We start from the raw sequence: 21,446 nt of genomic DNA, 5'->3' as shown, positions 1-21,446 counted from the left end.
AAGGAAACAGGATCTATTTTATGAAACATTTTACTGGAAACGCTGACGCTCCAAGCTCTGTCAGGACTTTTATATTTGCATTAGTTGTTGTATTGAAACAGAAACAGCTTTCATTTGCAGTTGTTCAGCCTTGGCTCAGTGAGTATTTTGGCATATGCTCCCTCTACTTATAAAACATTCTGCTTCCACTTGATTCTAAGATTCAATAATGTGAATCAGAAAAAGGGAAGAGGAAAGATTAATGGGTTGTTTGATTCCTCGCCCTCCAGTGAATTCTCCTTTTAATAGTAGGGTCTAGATCCTAAGATCTAGGCAGTGAGATATTTTACTTTCTTGGGCTCCATGATCACTGCAGATGGTGACAGCAGTCACGAAATTAAAAGGCACCTGCTTCTTGGGAGAAAAGCAATGACAAACCTAGACAGCATCTTAAAAAGCAGAGACGTCACCTTGCCGACAAAGGTCCGTATAGTAAAAGCTATGGTTTTCCCAGTAGTGATGTATGGAACTGAAAGCTGGACCATAAAGAAGGCTGATCGCCAAAGAATTGATGCTTTTGAATTATGGTGCTGGAGGAGACTCTTGAAAGTCCCATGGACTGCAAGAAGATCAAGCCTCTCCATTCTTAAGGAAATCATCCCTGAGTGCTCACTGGAAGGAAAGATCCTGAAGCTGAGGCTCCAATACTTTGGCCACCTCATGAGAAGAAAAGACTCCCTGGAAAAACCCTGATGTTGGGAAAGATTGAGGGCACAAGGAGAAGGGGACGACAGAGGACGAGATGGTTGGACAGTGTTCTCGAAGCTACCAGCATGAGTTTGACCAAACTGCGGGAGGCAGTGGAAGACAAAAGTGCCTGGCGTGCTCTGGTCCATGGGGTCACGAAGAGTCGGACATGACTAAACGACTAAACAACAACAGATCCTAAGAGGCTCATTAATAGTGCCCGACTTTGGGCAGTTCCGTCTCCCCACTCAGCCTCCTATACCACAGCTCATCCTGTTTAGGAGGGTCTCCTGACACTCAGGAGAGTATTTGTGATGCTGCAGAACAAGATGGGTTGGGAAAGTCCCCTTCAACCAGCCCCCCTTCCATGGGCCCTTCTTAGGATCAAAATGATTGCATTTTTATGTGTTTGGGGAGGTCAGTTTGAATGATGCCCCAAGTCCCTTCTAGTATCCTATATCCAGTGAGGGTTAGAGTCTAGTAGGGGAGGTTGATGAACCAATCTTTGTAAGACAATGACCGTGCGTGGCCATGTAAGTGCTCTCCGCAACTAGGTTGCAACTGCTAAGTGATGGAGAACAACAGACCAAAGTGTGGCTAGAGGCAGGCTGGAAGCAGGGGACAGAAACATGTCTTGCTCAGTGCTGGATCCAAAGCTGTGACAAGCAAGCTATTTTTTTGATGGAGGGAGGTTAATGCTGGAAGTCCCTCCATCCTATGCTCAGGTTATAAATATGTGTAAATACAAGCCTATATCCTAAAGACACCACAGTCCCCACTGACCTTCATTCCAAGGAAACCAAACCCTGGAAAAGTACTTGGGACCCCTGGAATCTCTTGCTGCTTGGAGATTGGGGAGACGTGTAACAGAATGATGTCTTAGATACTTATCTGTGCTCTTAACTATTTTGTACTCCCTTTCACTGGGGTATTCCTGCCTGCACCTGTTTGTTTTTATGCAAATGATCATTAAACTGAACACGTAAAACTGGTGCAGTCTGTACCTTATTTCAGTTTGTATCACCGACGATCATTTTCAAGCAAACACAGTTTTCTTGTCAAAATCTAAATTGGTGTTCTCCCAGTTCAAAGTGGTAAAAGTGGAAGTGTGGCTCAGCAGTGTATTCTTCAGTACTTCTTGTAACATGGAAGTGCTTCTTGGTGAAAGTAGGCATAATTAATGACTGTTAATTAAGAGAGAAACCTACATGCAGCATGGCATGTTTTTGATTGCATCTCCTGATGTACGCTTTTTTAAAAAGAGCTTTAAAAGAGCCAACAGAACAATGGGGTAGGGCAGCAGGGCTTGGAAGGTGGGGGCTTAATGAGGGTCCCAAACTGAAGCCCTGTCTCCAAAGCCACTATTAGCTTCACTCTGGAAATGCTACTAGCAGTTTTAGTAAGGTAAAGGTAAAGGGACCCCTGACCATTAGGTCCAGTCGTGACCGACTCTGGGTTTGCGGCGTTCATCTCACTTTATTGGCCGAGGGACCCAGCGTACAGCTTCCGGGTCATGTGGCCAGCATGACTAAGCTGCTTCTGGCGAACCAGAGCAGCACACGGAAACGCCATTTACCTTCCCGCCAGAGTGGTACCTATTTATCTACTTGCACTTTTGTAGCGCCCTGCTTGTGGTTAACGCTTAGCTGGAATGAAATATTCAACGCAGCAATAGAGAAATTAAAATAATAATTTATTTGTCAGACAAATAAATGAGAGGCTCAGTGGTATATGGTTACCAAGCTCTGGCCTGGCCTCCTGCCATTCTGGCCAGCACTTATATTTCCTTAATCCAGCCCCCTTGCTCCTCCTGTGGCTGCCTCTGTCCAATCAGCCTGGTTGAAATTCCTATTGGCTGTTTGCTAGAACCAATCACAAGAGATACACCCATTTCCTCGCCCTTTTATGGAACACAAAGAGCTATATATTGTTACATCTATAAATGACAAATAAGTAGTAATATATCTTACATATGTCTCAACAAGGAATCTTAATTACCAGCTCACCTCTTGCCCTCCTTGCCCTATTGCCTTCTAAAACAGATGGTTGATCTTAAATTTTTATCTTCAACAGATGTCAAGGATCTTGAGTTCACATCAACATTGAAAGATCTCCTTCATTTGATGGTTTCTAAACAAAAAGGCCTGACAACTATATATCAGGAGTGCTCGATGGCGTCTCCTGTCTGGCAGGAGGCTGGGCTCATTTGCCCCTCTGGTCTCCTATTGCAATATGACTCTATGAAATAAGAATCTAGCATTTCTTAAATCCTTTGCATAATTACATTTAAGCCAATATATTTAAGCTAATATATTTCATACATTATCATAGGTAGCCTTTTAAAAGGAATAAGGCCTTTGTAAAGTAAAAAAGGAACTCAGTAAAAAAACAGCTTCAAAAGAAGCCTCTTCAGTTTACACCCCTCCTTTCACAGCCAGCTAGATGCTTCTCCATTGCTCCTGGCCTTAGGAAAATACGGCTCAAGTTTTAATGGGAGGCCCATGGTGTTATTTTACCCATTCCTAATTGTGTTTATCTCTGCTTTTTTATCTTCTGTAACATGTAGGATCAGTGTCCTCGCTCTCAGCCTGTAATTTCCTTTTTTTTACGACTTTGAGAATTGTTTTCTGCTATAAATCAGGGGGCCCCTTGTTCAGGAGGAAAACATTGCCAAGGTTCTTTCTAAGCAGCTGGTCTTCTGCCTGGCATGAAACATTTGAAAATCTTTAAGCTTATTTTAAAATGCAAGCCCTGATTAAACATATAGAAGCTTTGATAAAAATGCAGGCTTATGATTAGATGCCTCACTTTGACGTTCTTTTGAACTGCTAGGTTGGCAGGAGCAGGGACCGAGCAACAGGAGCTCACCTTGTTGCGGGGATTCAAACCGCCGACCTTCTGATCGTCCTAGGCTCTGTGGTTTAACCCACAGCGCCACTAGTAGGAAGGTACAATTTTGATTCTGAAAACAACACAGGAAATGGTTAAATATCTCTTCCAGCTATACTGCTTCCCTGAGCAAGTTTTCTCTCTCTCATCTTAAAGCTTTAAAAACACATCAGGAGGTATCAGTCATGTAGTTTGACACTAAAGCAAGGATAGGGAAACTGTGACTGAAATGTCGCTGGACTACAATGTCCAGCATCTCTGACTGCTAGCCATTGTTAGTTAAAATGGATACTTCATAAGGCTGAACTCACTTTGAACCCAGTTTTATCTGATTGCTGTAGATTCACCAAAGTGGTCAGAATATTCTGGGTCGACTAGCATGTCTGGTTGGTTTGTGGCTTTCTTTCAGGCCTCTCTTTCAGGTTCTCTTTCAGACCTCAGTTCCGTGATCAGGGCCGATCCAAAGGACAAGAAAAATACAAACATATTTGTACACATACAACCTACCTTTTGAATTTTTCAAACTGTTTCACAAAGGTTGTTTATGGCATTTTGTGACAAGTATTATGCAGTAAGCGCTTGGCAGCCATCTTTATGGCTAGTGTTATAGCATTAGTTATTGCAGCAACAGTAATATTACGGAGCAAGTGTATGACACAAACCTTCTCTTTTCTGGTATGGCAGGCCTAGAATGGTTATGGCTAGTAACACTATTAGACTACTAAAAAGCTGCATGCCAGGATCTCTTTCAGTGAAAAAAATACTGGGGTGATCAGCATCATTCCAAGCAGCTTGCTACAGGCAAGCTTTCAAGCAGAGTGAACCAAAGAGCCTTAAATGGCCTGTGGATTAGAAGGTGCTGTCAAGAGTAATAGATCAATAGACAATTTTGAAGAATGAATAGAAACCTATACAAAATTAGGTGCACACAAAGCTGGTCCGCACACAGGACTTTATGAGACACATTATCTCAGGGTTGTGGGTTTGAGCCCCACACTGGGCAAAAGATTCCTGCATTGTAGGGGGCTGGACTAAAGGACCCTTGTTCCATGATTCTGAGATCTAGATGGAGGGCTGTTTTCTATTCTTCATTGAGAAGTCTAGTACAGTATGCTACATGGATTCCATGCCAGCTGCAATTCTTCTGGGATATATCATGGAAATTTTCTGTGCAATCAAATTCCCTGTAGGGATTTCCTTTAAAAATACATGCTACGAATTATGCCCTGAACCACACATCAGTCTGGGAGGGGTAGATCAGGTTGGTTGGTTCATAGTGTATTGGCAAAGATCAAATGCCTCAAGGCATCCCTAAAACTGTAGTGGTGACTTATTTATTTATTTCATTTATGAACTACTTCCCATGAAACATCCTGAAGCAATCAACAGTCAGAACATCTATGAAATGATAAAACAACTTTAATCCAGAAATATAGAAACATGAGTCCATCTGGGAACAACAGATAGACTCATTTGTAATATGTGAGTCTGTTCTGTTTCTGAATTTCTGATCAGGCTGTTTATAAGAAGATTTGTGGTCTTTTTTCTGAAAAAGCTGCTATTGTTGTTGTTGTTGTTGTTGTTGTTGTTGTTGTTGTTGTTGTTGTTATTTATTACCTTAATTCAAGTTGACTTCTCACTGATTTACCCTGGGATTCACATGCCATTTTTGGAAAGGAAAACCCAAGTTGGATTATTAAGATAGCCACCCGGTCGCCATGCTGTGTCCTCAATCCCTGGTAATTGAATAATCTTGTATCTGAAGCAGATAGTCAACTGTATACGTAATTAGACCTTTCTCCTCTAAAAATGATGGGATGGTGGTGTTTCTGATTACTTGTTTAATGAGTTACACTATTTTATCAGAATAATGAACAGATGAAATATTGCTAAATTATGTCTGCAGCTGTCCTATCATCCAATAAACTAAAAACCATATTCTTTCTCCTCCTCCTCCTGCTCCTCCTGATAAATTTTTTCTGTCAGTGTTTATTTAGATATCAGCAATATATTTTAATAATCCTATGGACCTTCTTCATCCCATTGTTGTTATGTTATATGTTCCAGGCTGGGTTGGTTTTGCTTTCATTGCTTTGGGTTGTTTTTTTTTTTTTTTGCCTCTGATAGTAGGGCTTGACTTGCAATAGCAAAGGAAGTTGGAGAACAGAAGAACTGCAAGATAAGAAGCTGAACCTTCAAGGCCAGCTGGCTTAATTGGCTCTACAAACAAGCTGCATGTCTTTTGTAATCTGCTCACCGAGTAATTTTCTGACTTTGCTAAATATAGATATGTGACGCTGTTTCTTTCCAAACAACAAAAATATTGACAATGTATTATATTTTGTTCTTCCCTCTGAATGAGCATGTATACCTATAGTTTAGGTGTTGAGCATACAACTTAACAGTACTGTGACACATTGAAGTCTATCAAATTTACATAGAGCTCTAAAGTGCAGACCTGTCCCTAGAAACATGGCACCAAAGGAAATCTGGATGTCATGCTTCCAATAGACCCACTGAAATCAATGGAATTTAAGTCTGACTTATATCTCACTTATATCTCACACAGGTGGCGCTGTGGGTTAAACCACAGAGCCTAGGACTTGCCGATCAGAAGGTTGGTGGTTCGAATCCCTGCGACGGAGTGAGCTCCCATTGTTCGGTCCCTGCTCCTGCCAACCTAGCAGTTTGAAAGCACGTCAAAGTGCAAGTAGATAAATAGGTACCGCTCCTGCGGGAAGGTAAACGGCGTTTCCGTGCACTGCTCTGGTTCACCAGAAGTGGCTTAGTCATGCTGGCCACATGACCCAGAAGCTGTACCCTGGCTCCCTCGGCCAGTAAAGCGAGATGAGTGCCGCAACCCCAGAGTCGGTCACGACTGGACCTAATGGTCAGGGGTCCCTTTACCTATATCTCACTGAGTCCAGTGAGTTGACTCTAAGCATAACTAAGTTTGGATCTGATCCAATCAGACTTGTATTGTTTGGGAATAGATGCACATTCCTGACAAATCTGGGAACGAATTCTAGTAGCAAAGAATACCAATAAAAGAAACAGACAATTTAAGTGTGTGAGAGGGCACAAAGTACCCTAATATTCTGTCTATTTAGCTGACACGGACAGCAGCTATTAATAAGATGTTGGGTGTGAAGCTTTCACATGGCTTAGCACCATGTTTAAAGTCTTTGCAATCTGTATGGTCTTCCTAACCTTTATACATGCCAGCAATCTATGGCCTGGATGGATGCCATGCTGAATGCAAACTCTGTGTGTATACATAGTGGTTTTAAATGTCATAGTGAATTATGGAGAACACTGCATCCACAGGGACTCTGATGTGTCAGGAATAATATTTAATAGGTGTCTTAAGAGGAGATGATTAAAATAATGATTTGTTTTCTATCATGCCTTTCTTCCAACAGAAACTCAGGGTGTCCCCAGAAATCACACAAATGCCACCATTGTATTAAAACAATAGTTAAAATAGTAACTTAAATCTGTATCAAAACTCAAAATCAGCAGACACAGCAGAGTGTCTGGCATAGCAGCATACAAGTTAGTACTTCAACTAAGGTAAATTAAGTTGTTATATTCATAGAATCATAGAATCATAGAATCATAGAATCATAGAATCATAGAATCATAGAGTTGGAAGAGACCACAAGGGCCATCGAGTCCAACCCCCTGCCAAGCAGGAAACACCATCAGAGCACTCCTGACATATGGTTGTCAAGCCTCTGCTTAAAGACCTCCAAAGGAGGAGACTCCACCACACTCCTTGGCAGCAAATTCCACTGTCGAACAGCTCTTACTGTCAGGAAGTTCTTCCTAATGTTTAGGTGGAATCTTTTTTCTTGTAGTTTGGAACCATTGCTCCATGTCCGCTTCTCTGGAGCAGCAGAAAACAACCTTTCTCCCTCCTCTATGTGACATCCTTTTATATATTTGAACATGGCTATTATATCACCCCTTAACCTCCTCTTCTCCAGGCTAAACATGCCCAGCTCCCTTAGCCGTTCCTCATAAGGCATCGTTTCCAGGCCTTTGACCATTTTGGTTGCCCTCCTCTGGACACGTTCCAGTTTGTCAGTGTCCTTCTTGAACTGTGGTGCCCAGAACTGGACACAGTACTCCAGGTGAGGTCTGACCAGAGCAGAATACAGTGGCACTATTACTTCCCTTGATCTAGATGCTATACTCCTATTGATGCAGCCCAGAATTGCATTGGCTTTTTTAGCTGCCGCGTCACACTGTTGGCTCATGTCATTAGCTAGGAAGCTGAAACCTCATAAAAGTATAACCTCTAAGAGCTATTCTCACAAGTAGCTTTACCTTTTAATAGAGGCCAGCAGGGATTTTGCTGGGTGTTTAAAAGTCTCAGGGCATAGGAAGCACTTCCGGGTTGGCGCCATTGCCGAATGGCGGACTCCCTCCGAGCTCCGGAGGGAGCCTGCTCGGCAGGGGCTGGGTTCTACCGCGCCGGCGACGCGGGGACCCTCAAAAACCATGGGCGCTGAAACCCATGGGCATGGTGACTCGGCGGGCACCGTTTGCGCCCCCCCCGACCATGCGAAGGAGCCTTTTTAAAAGCTACGGAGCGGGTGACGGGGGGGTGGTGGTGCTGTGAGTCCTCCGCTTCCCCTGCCGAGTGAAGCCGCATGCCATTTGGCGGAGAGCGCTGACTTCTTCCATTGAAAATTTGGACTTAAAAGAATAACCCGTGAGTAATTGGAACTTGGATTAAAAAGGGGAAATTTTTTTAAAAAAAAATTCGGAGCGAGCGGGGGAGGTGCAAAAAGGAAGTCAGCCTCCCCCCTGTTGTAGAGGAGCTAAAGCAAAGGATTTGACAACTAAGATCGAGTGCAACCTTTTTTTTTGATAAAGTTCTTAATTTCGCGATGGAAAATTATAAGCTGGGCTGGAGGAGAAAAGTGGAATGTGAATTAAAATGCAACCCCCCCCCCCCGGAAACCCCGGGAGCGATCCGTGAGAGCTCCAGGAGAGGAGAAATAGAGGTTTTGACAGCTGTCAAAGGAGCTGTCAAAGCGGAAGAACAAAAAGAGAACTTTGTTACGAGGACTTTGCTGGTTATATTTGTTATAAATTGGATATAAACGGTTTAAAACAAGGAATAATAAGTTACTTTGACTGGTGGGTGTGATCGGGAAGGAAACTGTGTTACCATAAATCCCTCTAGAGGAGCTGTGGGACACTACAAGTACTGCTGGCATGGAATTTGAATAGGACTTTTTATATCCTGGGAAACTGCAGAAATGGAACACTATTTTGTCTACAGAGGTCTATACACTAAAGGAGACAATAGATTTATCTACTGAAGAATGGAAGGGACTTGACGTAATGTTTTGTTCCTGAATAACAAAACCTCTGCAGAGGAATTAGAAGCTTTTTGGAATTAGAACATTTGTGCAGGAGAGCAGGAAAAAAAAAAAAAAGAAAAAGAGGAGGAGAGAGAACAACAAGAACAACAAGAATAACAAGAATTGGACAAAGTTGGAAGATAGACTCCTTCCAAGATTGGACATTCGAAACCAAAGATGATTAAAGGACGGCAAAGATTATTAAAAAGACGGCAAAGCGGACTGGTGAAGGACTATGGCTTAGATGTGGGAGCTCCAGGATGACAGTAGACATTGACGGACATTGGGAACGCAACCGGGAAAGGGGGGAGGGAAATTTGGAATCCAAAGGGTGTTAAATTACATTTTATTCTTTTTTCTATTTTTTATGTTAATCTGTATTGCATACTAAAGAGGGGAACTCGTGGAAGGGAACAGGTCGATTTTAGGGGATGGGAAAACATTTTTTAAATTGGGTTAATGATAATAATTTTAAAACTTGGGGTAAGAATTTGCTGAACCTATTTGAAAGAATTGGAATACAAGAGGGGGAGGGGAGGGGAAGTCCTGGGAAGATGCCAATGAAAATAAGGTTTTAAATTTGGATGTTTTTCTTTTTCTGTTGTATTTGAAAATCTTTAATAAATATTATTAAAATAAATAAATAAATAAAATAAAAGTCTCAGGTCATAGGCCCATGATACGAATTAGCATAAAATTTGCAATTTATACGTAGAGATGCAAATGCAAGCCTCTGAGCAAATTAAGTTGGTGGGTGGCTGAGGTCTCATTGGTGCTGTACTTTGAAGTATGCAAAGCCACCCTTTAATATTAAAAAATAATAAAGGGAAGTGGTAGAAGATCAGGTGTTCATTGCAAAAGACCCAGGGCCACTCCCTAACAATGTTCCTTGAAGACCAGCTCTCCAGCACAGGGCAGTTGAGCTGATTTCTAACAGCAGCTTGAAATATGTGTCTTTCTTTGCGGAATGCAAACCGAATTAGCTTTTTCTGTGTGTGATTCACGTAAACCTTTTCTCACCCTCCCCCCACCCATCCTCTCATTTGTTCATAAAGAGTGTCAATATAAATTCTGATCATCTGACAATGATTTTGGGTTTTCTTACTGAAATATATATTTGGTAAATTGTGGAGCACTGATTGCAAATTAATTATTCATCATGTACGGTAAGTCTTTGAGGTTGATGAACCACCATTTTAGGAATTGCACCTGCAGCAATAAGCTTCATGTGACAAATGAAATCTATTTTAGTTTTAGCCTTGGCTATTTATGCCGGCATTTGTTTTAAAGGCTTTGATTTAGATATGTATATAACATAGCAGCTATGACAACAATGTGAAGATGTTGTAAAAGACGTTGTGGAGTTTGAGACTATCATCTAGAGAAGCAAGATTCTAATCACAGTAGCAGATTCAAAGTATAAGGCGAGAAATGCCATGGGATTTAAAAAAACAAAAAAACAACAACCCCTGCCTATGTAGTGTCCCATCCCACCCATGGTCTAGAAAGAGAATCTTTGTGTTTTTCTTGGAGGGCCAGCCCTACTGTTAGCAGAGTGGGATAGCTGTTTCAGGCAGCTGGTTTTGCATGCCATGAAAGGACAGCACATTGTTTCCTTTTTAAGCTGCTATTATTATATTTACTGCCCCCATGTTCTCATTGTAATCCACACACTTCATAGCAGAAAACCAAAAATGAAACATTTTTCCCCTAAGTGGATTAAAATGAGAGAATGCGTAAATATATTTATTTGCGTTAATATTGAGGGACACAGTTTATTCTGAGGCCAGATTTGGGTGTGGTTGACGGCAGAACTTTGTATGTCCATTGCAGAAATCTAGACTCCTTCATGGCTTGAGAACTGTATTTATTTTCCTTGTGGTTAATTAACAAGGGCAGTTCCCCCGAACTTTTCATCCTGTCAGATGTTGCCCTCTCTGTGGCATAAAGACACTAATGCTTTAAATGATGAATAATATATGGAGGTTGTGTGTACACCATGGAAGAAAATTAACTTTCAGCTGATGGTGGGAAGCCGTGCAATTCTTTGCACACCTACTCAGAACCAAGAAGGGTTGAGTTCAGTGGGACTTGCACCCCTGTTGCCCAGGATTGCACCCCGACTCTTTAGCATGCGCGAGCATCATGCTTTGGTGCGACTGCGGAGGTGGTGGAGAAGTAGTAGTGGCAGTGAGTGACGAAACATCTTTGGGGCACTGGTTTTTACAACTCTCTGCTCCTTGTCCAGCATCCACAGTTCCCGTGGACAGCTCATTTGTCTGCAGGATCAAAAGACACAGATTGCCCTAGAAGTGTTCTTGGCTGGGCGAGCGGTGGTGGAAATGTGTTGCTTGCCTCAGCCCTGTGCTGTCAGAGCTCTGGCGAACTGTCATGCTGGCACTGCTCAAGTGCCACCTGATTGGCTGCTGGCAAGGGCTGATTAAGAATACTGATGCTGGCTCAGCTGCTCTGTGGCTCCGTTCTCTCCCCCCCCAACCACTCCTCAACTCCTCCCCCACCCCCCTCCACATCATATCTCCAAATAGCAAGTAATTGTGAGCATATGAAGACAGCAAGGGGGTGGGGGAAATCCACATCGCGTAGCTTGAGTCTCTCTCTGTGTGTGTGAGGGAGGGAGACACAGAGGGGAAAAACAACGGTCTGTTTTAGCTGCAGTGCTACAGCAGAGTCAGACTTCTTCCCTGCCCCAGGTTTTGTGCCAGCACGCAAACTGCTTACAGGTTTCACAGGCTGTGAAAAGACTTGCCTGTTGTTGTTGTTGCTCCTGCTGCTGCTGTGTGTAAATTGAGCATCCTCTGCCTTGCCTTTCGCTGGACCGGCGGATCTCTTGCTCTTGAGAAAGGTGTTTCGGAAGAGCCCCCTACTAAAGTGGTTCTCTTCAGTTCTTTCTATTTTTATGGTGAGTACCAGCATGTGCACAGACTATGTTTGCTGCAGTGCTCGCTAGCTCTCTTCCATCCCTGCTCTCTCTCTCCCCCCACCCCCCACCCCAGTGGATCACAGCTAAGCCTCTTGACCTTCATTTACTGTCTCATTTTCTCTGCACTGGCATGTGTTTTATGAAGTAAATGCAAGTTGCTCTTTGGTCGGGCTCCTCTGCCTCAACGCCCCTCGCTTGAAATCCCCTTTTGTCCTTGAAAGAAGGAGCAAGCATGCTGCTGGCTGACAGCTTACAGCAGTGTGAAGGAATCCTGAAGAAGTGGGAAAGGGGGACTTAGGGAAAGACATAGGTCTGCCGCACCACAAAAATAAGCTTCATGCTTTACAGGAGAGGGAGGGAGGGAAAAGTCATCCCTGGGCTTTCAGAAGGGGTGGGAGCTCATGTCTTTCCTACCAGCATTTTATCATCTCTCTTCAGGAGGGCCTCTTGAGGCACCAGCTTTCTAAGTGCAAATATCTAAGAAGATTAATTGGGCATTAAAATGAGCTCTCCTTTGTGCTGAGGAAAGCCAACCTGCACTGCTTCTGGAAGAGGGAGGTGGGGGGGGAGATAACTTTAGTGAGCAGGACTCAGACACCTCTACTCCCTTGTCCTGAGAAGCCTCAAAACTTAAGTGTTTTACAATGCTTCAAGGAGAAGGAAAAGTGCACATATTTCTAATTGTTTGGGCCGTACTTTGCCCTGTGTTAACAAAAATTTGATTTGAATATGCCTGCTGTCTGTTGATAACATAGCACATATATAGTATATAATGGAATACAGCACTCCCCTTAGGAAGTCTTTCCAACTTACCTTTCTAAAGGGAAGAATGCTTGTACTGCAGATTAGTTACTGTGAGCTCATCCTGCACAATATGTTTTTAAATATGACTTTTATGAATACATATGATGCCCAGCTTAAATGATTCCCTTGGATCATTATTTCACTGTAATAATAACCTCAATCCCCAAACCTACATAAAAATTTGAAATGAGGTGACCTGTACAAGGAGAGGAACCCATGTGGTTTAATACAAGAAGAGACAGATTCCTTAGCATAGATCAGGTTTGCCACCAGCATAAATGGCTGCTGGGGGGCAGCTCAGGGTCATGTTGTGCAATACACTGCCTAGGTGATCAGGGTGACCAGCTTTGACAGCACTGGTCACGTCTTGTGAAGAGCAAGTGTCCATAAACACATTAGTTGGTGTATAACCTTCTGTTCTTCCTTAATGCTCCCTGACTTCACCTTGGATAAGAGCCAGAGCATTTCTTTTACCTGCCCCAGGCTACAATCCTATAAACATTTTCCTTTGAGTAAGCCTATTGAACTAAATTGTGCTTACATATGAGTAGACATGCATAGGAGTGTGCTGTTGGTGTCCTTTGTTTCCTCCCCAAGATCAGAACAGAGATGGAGTGTCATTTTAAGCTACATATTTTTAATAAATATGTGATTTTTATAACACGCTCCCTTGGACCTGTAATATTGATTCAAGCAATTTAATCCCTTGGAAACTGATGGGACAAGCTGAACTTTCTGGCTTAACTAGAGTGCAGATTGGACTGCTAATAAGAAAATCTCAATTAGTGATTTTACCTGTGATGTAAGTAGTACAGGAAGTAGTACAGGAAGGAGCTATATTATTTTTCTGATAATTATGGGCATGCCTGCAATAGTGAAAAAATACCAAGATTACCATTAATGGGTTTTGGGTTTGTTTGTTTTTAAGAAAAAAGAAGCAGTAATACTGCAAAGTTCTTCACATTTAGTATGACAGCAAATCTGGTGCGCAGACATGGGCACTTGTGACCAACTATAACTTTGGCATACTGGAAATAGTGTTCTGTTGGAGCGGTGCTGGAGGATCTGAGCTACAGTGGTGATGTCAACATCTGAGTAGGAAAAAAGTGCAGTGAGGTGAGATGCTTCTTCAAAACAAAGGTGGGGTCTTCCTCAGACCAGGACAAACCAGGTTTCTTATAACTCAGGACACACTCCTTGACTTACTTTGTGTTCCCAGCGGAATTGCATGCGACTGCCCTGTGTTAACAGCAATAGAGAGCAAAAAGGGACAAAAAGCCATTCAATTCCATCCTTCCTACAATGAGAACGCACACACGCCTAAATACAAAGGGAGCCGGTGCACTGCAGAAAGATTACTGCAGAGAAAATTGTTCCAAATGACTGAGCGAGTGAACCAGTTCAAACAATGCAGGAGGAACTGTTGGGGTTTAAGCCCAAACCAGCTTCCCCCAGTCTGATGTCCTCCAAATGTTTTGGGACTGCAGCTCAGCCAGCACAAACATGCTGGCTGGAGCTGATGTGAGTTGCAGTTCAAAACATCAGGAGGGCACCAGGTTGGGAAAAGCTGGTCTAAACTTTAGGCATCTAAGTTTTCTCCCTACACTGCAGATCTGAGAACCTTTGAAGCTTGCTGCACAGGGTTGCTAAGACTTAACTAGTAGGTTCCTTGACTCTTCAACTCAGTGTTTTCTGGTTATAGCGTAGGTTTGCAATTTATGACGTATTTCTTTATTAAAGTACTTGCACAGTGGATAATTCTTTTTTGCACTGTAAACATGTTGTGTGTTGCAAAAATCCCTCTTTAGTCATCGCTACTGAAGTGTTTGGATGCTGCACAGCGACGTAAATATGTGATGCTTCTAAAACTCTCAAGATTTGTTTCAGGCTCACTGGACTAATAATATAGCATTGATGCAATTGGATTGTATCACTAAACTTTACATTGGGTTACTGAAGCCCAGAGGAATCTCAATGCATTCCATCAAAATGACACCTCAAAATTATAGCAGGTAACTAGGATGCTTTTTCAGACCCAGTTCACACCACTGTTCATATGTAGCACATGCTGTATTAAATTAGCTAGCAGTTCTGAATATATGGAAATTACATTTGTACAGGCTATTTCCCCATAGAACCTTTCTTAGAAAGTTATTTTGAGCATGGGATGTTCTGAAGGCTATTATATGCTAGATACATAGGACAAAAATTGTGTATTAATTTAATCATTGGTTGATGAACAATAGTTTATTTGACAAGTTCTATCCTTACGACCAGGCTACAATTGACTAGGGTTCAATTAAAATAGGATCAATACATGCATAAACAAGGAATAGCTTGCTAGCATTATAACAGCCAGTTCCTGGGGTCCCTCTGTCACATTCTAGCATTACCAAGAAAGGCAGCCCAGGACAGGTAAGTCACATGAAGCATCAGGGCAATGCAGTTATGAGCAAGTGTGGTTATTGGTGGTTCCCATTGAGCTTCTAGGGAATAAAGTAAATAAGTTGCTTTCTGGCACACAGTTTAGGAGACAAATGCTGCCTGTTGCTCCTAATCGGAATTTCACTGGTAGGGAATTCCACTTAACTTCCTTTCAGTTCTCTCTGGTTTCTATCACCTGCCTCATGACAGGTGTTAATACAATAAACTTCATAATTATCACTAACTTGGAAAGGTTAAAGATGTGCCTTCTGAAGATATATTTCAGCTCTAATTATCACTGTCGATAATTTTTGCATCACATTGCCACACAACTCCCACCTTACAACTTTCCCCTTTGTTTGTTTTATTTCATGCATTTATGTCCCGCCTTATACTAAATGCATTCTGAGGAGGAGGGTTTGAAGCCACAAAAGCCAGTTCTCAAGGTGCCACGAGCCTCTTTGGTTGTCTTAGTTGTTTCCTAGAGCAGATGACATAAGATAAGTGGCTTGGATCCTAGCTATGGTTCCATGAGCAAAAGAGCTCAACCTGTTCACGGATAGGGCTGAGATCCAGTAGAGCAGGCATGTCCAAAGTCAGTTTCGGGGGCCTAATCTGGACTGCTGGTTGGTTTAATCCGGCCCCTGTGGCAGTTTATTTCCTGGGGTAAAAACCCCCCCAAACCCTCCACAACCTCAGTCCTAAAAAAAGCTCAAAGCTCAACAACTTCAACCCTAAAAAAAGCTCAATAACTTCAGTCCTTAAGAAAAGGTCAACAGGCCCTCATAGCCCTTCACTTCATCAAATCTGGCCCTCTTTGAAAACAGTTTGGACACCACTGCAGTAGAGGTTCCCACTGGTAGACCAGGGGGAGACAATTGTCACAGATTTCCTTGCTCTAGTCCTTTGTGTGGCCTTTCATGATGTCACATCCTTCAGCATTCCACTGATTAAAATTGAGATGTGTATCTTTAAGTGCTGTGCTCCTGTGTGAGCCAGCTCAGGTTTTCCAGCCCCTGTCTCCATTACTGGCAGCAGTTCCCTCTGTGAGCGCTACACCAGCACCTCCAGCTCCTCCTCTTGCCCGTCCTCGTCCTCATCGGCTTCTTTTCCTCCTCCAGCGGGCAGAGGAGGCATGGCTTCCGGGCCCAGCGTGGTTGGCCTGGCCTGCACAAGCAGCAGCTCCCCCACCTCCACCTCCATGGGCTCTGGCATGGGCGCCCTCACAAAGTGAGGCTCGGCATGGGAAATGAGACATCCAATCAGAAGCTGGGATGGCTTCTGTAATTCTGGTATGTCCCAGTCAAATTGGGACTATTGATGGGTATGTGATCTTCCAGACACTTCCTAATTAGGCACAAGGGGCTGCAGGAGGAAAGAGACGTCAGTAAGAGCTCTCTCCCCCCCCCCCAATTTTCTCCTGGCGGTAGCATCCCATAACAGAATACTGTATGTATTACATATTTTCTATTAGAACCTAGATTTCACAGGGGAGATGGTAGCACGGACCTCTATATACACGACCAATTAACTGATATCAGCAATACTTCTGCTGCTGTCCCTTTGCACCACTAGGAGCTGTTGAGCCCAATGCACAGCTTTGCTGTAGTTTCCTAGCCTTCTGTACATGCCCAAGTATGAACAAGTTTAAACAAAAGGTCAGCATTCAGTCACAGTGTTGCAGGCTCTATTATCTACTAGGCAATAGCAGTAAATGCACTCTGCCAGTTCGGGGGCCCAGCCATGCCAACTGACCACTGACACCAGCCCTGCAGCAAGTTCTCACAGAAAGATCAGTGTGCATTAAATCTAAAAGCCAGAGCAAAAAAGCGGCGAGTGTTATTTTAACAGCATCGTTTAACTATTCATGAGTATCAGTGCTTTTAATTGACAGATAGCTTCAGAAGGACCACTGTAGGTTTTGGCTCTGGCTGCATGTAGAGTATTTCTTTTTCTCACAGCATGGTGTCATGTTAATTTATTTGCAGTGTGTCTGAATCCTGCATAGAAAACAACTGCAGAAAGAACATTAAAAAAAAATCCATTCTGTTCTTCATTCAGTGAGCCAACAACACGAACTTGACTGATTAGGTCATGGCAATGTACACACACGCTCAGTGTGGCTGAATGACCACAGGACTGTTTCATTTAAAAGAGTTTTATATGGCTTATTTTTGTCCTACCACTGCAAGTTGCACATACTACATCCAGTATTCTGCTTCCAATTTATTTTGGCTCAGATTTTTACCTGTATCCATTTCCTGTGTACATGACTAACCTTTTGACATTGTTACCTAGGCTGGCAATTCAGCCCTCAAATTAAATATATCTGGATCTGAAACACTTATGTATGGATACAAGTCAAATCAAGTTCATAGAAAGGGTGCCTAGTTTTGAGATTTTGAACTGTATTGAAGTTTAGAGATGTGCAATGCAATTAGATGCAGGTTTACTTGGAAGTGAGCCTCTCTAGGTTCTGCTAGCATAACCTTCAGAGAAAGAACTAGGTGCAATTTCACTCGTTAAACTTATTAAATATTAAAAAATACATCCTCAAAATAAGTCTGATTAGTCATAATTATCATTCAGCAACATCTTATATCTGTAGGTAGTATGGTTCGAATGACTAAACTGAAAAAGCTTTGTGTGGGGGAAAATGGACCATTTTCACATTTAAAGCACAAAGGGTCTTGTAACAAATTTACCAGGTCATATCCTTTCATGGGGTAAATTCCATTTGACAGGTACTCTGGTCCATAAAGTGTATACCATAGTAAGAGAGTTAGTCTTTAAGGTATTGCAAAATGCTATTTGTTTTTGTTGCTACAGACATGGCTACTACTATGGAATTTGTCTGTTTTCCATACATGGAGGAAAATATGTTTTGGGTACAATTGTCAAAGTTTTGTCTTTTTAACTTTTTATTTATGTGTAAATTGCCATGAGACAGTGGATTAGAAGAAGATTAATAAATTAATTGTAATAATAATAATAACAATGTTAATTTAAATATCAGTGGTTCATATTTTCTGCAATCTTGGCACTAATTTTTTTTATAGTTCCCTTAGTGCTTCAAAGAAGATGTAACTAAAACATTTCTCACTTCAACCTACAGATGTAATGGAAGAAGTAATAAGGGTTCTAGATGAAGGCTCCAATTGTAAATGCATTTACGATGGATTAAGCCCAATTGATAATGGTAGAACTTAATTTTGAGTAAATATTATATAAATGTCATTGTTAACACTACAATCCTGTCCATAAACACGTATATGTGAGTAAATCCCATTGAACTCAGTGGGCTTTGCTTCTGAGTAGACATGCACAGGCTTTCTAAGTGTGTGGTGTTGTGGTTAGAGTGTTGGACTAGGACCTGGAAGACTAGGATTCAAATCTCCACTCAACCATGAACCTTACAGGGCTAGTACTTCCTCTCAGCCTACCTACTTCACAAGGTTGTTATAGAGATTAAATTTGGGGGGAGACCATGTACTTCATCTTGAGCTCCTTGGAGAAAAAGATGAGATATTAGTGCAATAAATATATTACAAATGTTCTATCTTCAATAATAAAACCAATACAGACAAATACAGACAACTTAATTGCACATTTTTATTCTCATCAGATAGGTGGATTTAAAGTGATGTGAGCACAAACTGTTGCCTAGGTAGGAATTATATAGATGTACCCTTAAAATGATGCCTATGAACTGACTTGCTGTACCATGTATTCCATGATACGGCTGTACCAAACGTACTCAAAAAATGTTTCTGTAATAAGTTCTGTAATAGGGGGCGAACATAAGATTTTTAGGTTCCCAGCAGCATACTCTGACTGGTTCCCAACCGAATACTCTGACTGTTTAACAGCTGTGACTCAGTTTTGTGATGTGTCTAGTCTTCTATCTCACACCTTTAATCTCTGTTATGTATGAGGGCCTGCTCTGATCAGGCCTATTAAATGTCACTTGGCTTGTCATCACACTTGTGTGTCATCAGGCAAAGAATGGGGGATGATTGTAGACTGCAATTCTTGATCACTTACCAGTTTATTGGGGTTTTCTGTTTACCTGTGCACCTTGAGGGACATACAACAAATACACTCATTCTCACTGGGACTGGTGGCTGCCCCAGTCTATACTTCATTACCAGTTTCCATGTATGCATTGCATCTACCCCCAGTTTCCCTCTTTTTGTCAGCTGCTACCCTGAGTCCTTTGCCTTCTCCAGCAATGGTCACTTGCCCTCCCCCTTTGTCTCTATACCCAGGAAATGCAGGATTTCGCACACCCTTTGGCCTTTCCCACCCAGCTCTCTAATCGTCAGCTCCTTTGACTCCCATAAGACTTCTGACATCACAGAAGTCAGCCATAGTTATTTTATGAATTGTTGTTGTTGTTATTTAGTCGTTTAGTCATGTCCGACTCTTTGTGACCCCATGGACCAGAGCACACCAGGCACTCCTGTCTTCCACTGCCTCCCGCAGTTTGGTCAAACTCATGCTGGTAGCTTCGAGAACACTGTCCAACCATCTCGTCCTCTGTCGTCCCCTTCTCCTTGTGCCCTCCATCCTTCCCCACTTCAGGGTCTTTTCCAGGGAGTCTTCTCTTCTCATGAGGTAGCCAAAGTATTGGAGCCTCAGCTTCAGGATCTGTCCTTCCAGTGAGCACTCAGGGATGATTTCCTTAAGAATGGAGAGGCTTGATCTTCTTGCAGTCCATGGGACTCTCAAGAGTCTCCTCCAGCACCATAATTCAAAAGCATCAATTCTTTGGCGATCAGCCTTCTTTATGGTCCAGCTCTCACTTCCATACATCACTACTGGGAAAACCATGGCTTTTACTATGCAAATCTTTGTCGGCAAGGTGATGTCTCTACTTTTTAAGATGCTGTCTAGGTTTGTCATTGCTTTCCTCCCAAGAAGCAGGCGTCTTTTCATTTCATGGCTGCTGTCACCATCTGTAGTGATCATGGAGCCCAAGAAAGTAAAATCTCTCACTGCCTCCATTTCCCCCCCTTCTATTTGCCAGGAGGTGATGGGACCAGTGGCCATGATCTTCGTTGTTGTTTTTTTGATGTTGAGCTTCAAACCATATTTTTTGCTCTCCTTTCACCCTCATTTGATGAATATCTAAAACAAATGGACCATTTTGTGCTGACAGTGCAGCTTCATTTTTGCATTTTCACATTCTCAGAAAGTTTTGCCAGGAATATGGTCTTCACACAACAATGGAGTCCTTGCGAAGGCAGATATTTACCGTATTCTTACTTGGCTCAGTACATTTACTAATGGAACAAAGAGGCAAAATTAAATTTGGCTGCTTCTTAACTTTTGCATCTGTGGCCAAGGGCCTATTCCAAAGGACTTGCTTTAACGTTGCTGCAGTGCAAAGACAGGTAGTGGCCTTGTTTGTTTGCTAGTGGCAGAGACATTAATCTCTTTTTCCACCTCGCATCAAGAATCCCAAAACCATTTGTAAAAAACTCCTCTGAATCAGTTGCGAGCACAGCAGGCTACCCCCTCTGCTCCACATTCTTTCCTACCCTGTTGTACATCTATCAAATACACCCCTAGCAGGGAAAGGCTTCATCAGAACTAGAGTTAGGATTGACTCAAAGGCTGTGTACACATTAATGGTTAAAACCCAGCAAAGTTGCACACACACCCTGCTGTTTTTCAAATCACATTTGTGGTTTGATGTGTTTCCAAGTTGTGTGCTGTCTGTTTGCACCTCTGGGTGTGAAGGGTGGGTGGGTGTCTTCCTATGACATTTCTAAATTTTTAAACCAGTGATGGGAACATAATTGCAGAATAAACAGGAGCATTACACAGCCAAAGTCTTCTCAGTGGTATTGGTTGTTCCTTTGTACTAGTGCTGGTCCCAAAGTGCCTAAAACTATTACCTAAGATCAGATACTCACAAGTTCCATCTTGAAATTATTAATGCCTTAATAGCAACATGAGGCGTTCATAGTTTTAGTTTTCTTTTTAAAAATGTACACATGGGTGAAATAGTATAACAATTCCTCCAACTATATTTTCCTAGTAATTTTAAACCATCTTTCCTCTTTTATATTATGCTCCCCCCCCCCCCGTCTAGTTTACCACCACCCTAATTAATTAATTGCTTCATCTGGTAGCATGGCTTCTTCACCCATTGCAATGTATTCTATGAACCAAGCCCAAAATTTACAAAATAAAATCAACTGAGTAAGCTGGCTTTGGAGAAGTTGGCTGGCTGATTATCTAGAACTTGCTTACTTGCAATTCCCAGAGGACATGAC

The 21,446-nt window shown here is 42.3% G+C and overlaps 1 protein-coding gene across 2 annotated transcripts in view; it reads left to right on the top strand.

The window, feature by feature from the left end:
- ANO4 (anoctamin 4) overlaps positions 1 to 21,446 on the top strand; it is a 154,451-nt gene that overhangs the window by 20,369 nt on the left and 112,636 nt on the right. The window contains exon 1 of one of the 2 annotated variants that reach the window (XM_081878228.1): positions 11,549 to 11,913. The exons of the other annotated variant lie outside the window; for it this stretch is intronic. The gene's annotated coding sequence lies outside the window, so the exon portion shown is untranslated. Of the gene's footprint in view, positions 1 to 11,548; positions 11,914 to 21,446 lie in introns of those variants that run through there. 2 annotated transcript variants of the gene reach the window in all.

The sequence above is a fragment of the Podarcis erhardii genome, assembly GCF_964252035.2.
Source record: "Podarcis erhardii genome assembly, chromosome: 10".
NCBI lineage: Eukaryota > Metazoa > Chordata > Lepidosauria > Squamata > Lacertidae > Podarcis > Podarcis erhardii.
This window is presented reverse-complemented; position numbering and strand designations above follow the sequence as displayed.